Source organism: Ascaphus truei, chromosome 3 (genome assembly GCF_040206685.1).
Source record: "Ascaphus truei isolate aAscTru1 chromosome 3, aAscTru1.hap1, whole genome shotgun sequence".
Lineage (NCBI taxonomy): Eukaryota > Metazoa > Chordata > Amphibia > Anura > Ascaphidae > Ascaphus > Ascaphus truei.
Window position 1 is genome coordinate 406,966,029 of NC_134485.1, and position 2,437 is coordinate 406,968,465.

At 41.9% G+C, this 2,437-nt stretch overlaps 1 long non-coding RNA gene across 1 annotated transcript in view; it reads right to left on the reverse strand.

Annotated features, from left to right (window-relative positions):
- Positions 1-488: 488 nt before the first annotated feature.
- LOC142491175 (uncharacterized) overlaps positions 489-2,437 on the reverse strand; it is a 2,190-nt gene continuing 241 nt past the window's right edge. The window contains exons 2-3 of the long non-coding RNA XR_012800327.1: positions 1,217-2,178; positions 489-940 (exon numbers count right to left, since the gene is read on the reverse strand). This is a non-coding gene — a long non-coding RNA (uncharacterized LOC142491175). The remainder of the gene's footprint in view (positions 941-1,216; positions 2,179-2,437) is intronic.

A 2,437-nucleotide genomic window follows, 5' to 3' on the forward strand; every position in this document is an offset into this window, starting at 1 on the left:
CTAAATGCTATCACTAGCCACAGGTTGGCCATTCCAAATTCTATCATGGGCTGCAGGTTGGCCATGCCCTCCCTAGACTACTTGGTTACATTTTAAACCCTATCTACCCCCTGGCAAAGAGGATACATGAAGGGCATGGTGGAGAAGAAATGAACAGTGGAAAAACCATAGTGTAGGGAACAACCACTATAAATTATGGTACTGTAGGTGTTATTTTGATGCATTTAGTCAGTTTATTTTCTAAATTAATGGGGGGATAAAAAAGAATAGAAAAATTGATGAAAAGTAGTTTCTCTGCAGGTTTTTTTTCTCCCAAATCTAGTGCTTGGATTTTTCTCACTTTTCTACAGAAGCCTAGTTAGTCCTTTTTTTCAAAGGTGTAGATTGTCAGGCTGCTTCAATTTGAAGATAAAAAGTTATTAAGGTATTTGAAAAAAAGTTTCTAATAAAACACTAAGAAACCAAGACTCTTATAAAGAGTTGCACTCTAAAGAAACAATATTTATTATACACACAATTTTCATCACAGAAAGCACCTCTATGAAACAACAAGGACACATTTAAAAATAACACAAGTGGTTCAATAAGACCAACAACCTAGAGACATATGTACAAAAAAAAGGGCAGTAGGGAGAAAAAAAAGATGGCTTCCCATTCAACATGGGTTACTCTAATTCCTGGATGAACAGTGTAGATCACAAATCAAGCATGATATGACCCAATATATAGATTTTAAGAGGGGATTTTTCCAATACAGTCTTTGAAATGTGCTTGTCCATATGCAGAAACATGTATTATTCGCTGTCCATTGCCTCAGCGTGTGTCGCAAATGTGGATTCAGTCGTGATCTGTTATTGGCACTGCATATGTCTTCTCAAGGCAACACGTGTTTCACCATCTTGGGATTCTTCAGGGGCGTTTGTTAAAAAGTTATAAATGCCTGAAAACAATGGTTAAAATATACACGTGTGGGTCATATCATCTTTCATAGTAACGGTGCTAACATCACTTAAATAACCAAAGTTTAAGTTGAAAGTAAATTTGTGCCGTGGCAACTTTAACTTTACTGCTACTCTGTGGCAGAACTATTTCCGGTTCAGCCGGTACGGCAGCACTAAGGGCCACGACTGTCAAAGTCCCATCCTGTAAAGCGCTGGAACAGTGTTCTGGCAGTTCTACAGGCCCCCCCCCTCTTTTCCCTCCCCCAGGGCCCTACCTGTGGTGTGAGGCCATTGCCGGCAGCAGCGGGGGGAGAACAGCCAGACGGTCCTCACATAGAAGTTAGGCCCCACCAAAAGTCAGCTCTAACTTCCGCAATGAGGTTGGCTCCCTCCTTTGCCATGTAAGGCCCTCACATGCAACGCTCCACAGGTAAGGCATCAGGAGGCTCACCGGTCACTAGTTCCACTCCTGCTTCAACTTCAATACCTATTGCAAAGAAGAGTAGAAAAAAAGAATAAGGCCAGTGCTCCAAAAGACTCACGGTTAGTAGATCCCGAAATCCTTACAAGTAAGAGACAAAAATGTTACCAACTCGGTGAAAACAAATCATAGCATTTTATTTTCAGAGCATGCAATAACATGGTAATGTTTCTGGCCACTCGGGACCTTTCATCAGGTGATTGATGCAATGATCTAGCAAAGTAAAATAGTCACGGGAGAACAGGTTTATTGTACACCTTTACCAGAATCATTTATTGAGCAAATAAGATGATGAAATAAATTGTAGTTTATTCAGAAAAATAGGCATACACACAGTGGAACACAAAATACAGACAAAAAGCACACTTACTGGGGATCTGGGGTGGAAAACTAGACTGTCCTAGGTGCATGGAACTCTAAATACGAGTTTTCCCCTGACCGGGACTTAGCCCCAAATCCTCTGGTTCCCAAATCGGCGCGGTGTTCCACACCTCACCGCTCCCTTCTCTTCTGAGAACTTGGGCTCCTTTTGACCGGGGTTAGCACCAAACACCTGGTACTAAAACCGTCTTGCAATCCCAGCTGCGACCGCTACGTTCGATTATGAGAACTTGGCCGCCAGAAGTGGGACATAGAATACTTTCCGGGCAGACTTTTCTGAAGATAAAGAGCACTTTTGAAAAGCCCACCAGCACTTCTACTGCTGGAAATCTCAACGTTCATTGGCTTAGGGCAGGGGTCATCAAACTCTTAGTCCTAAAGAGCCAAAATATGAGTAGCGAAACGATTTAGAATTTTTCAAAGAGCCATAAATATATTTTTACACCCCCCCATCACATCAGGCTGCCTCCCCATCATCATCTTACACCCTCCCCCCCATCACATCAGGCTGCCCCCCCCCCCTAGGGTTACCTTGAAAATGAAAAACCGGGACACCTTTTTCTTTTTTTACATAACAGTTTATTTATTGTAGTACACTTATACTTTACTACCATTAGTCCTTGTTACATAGTTA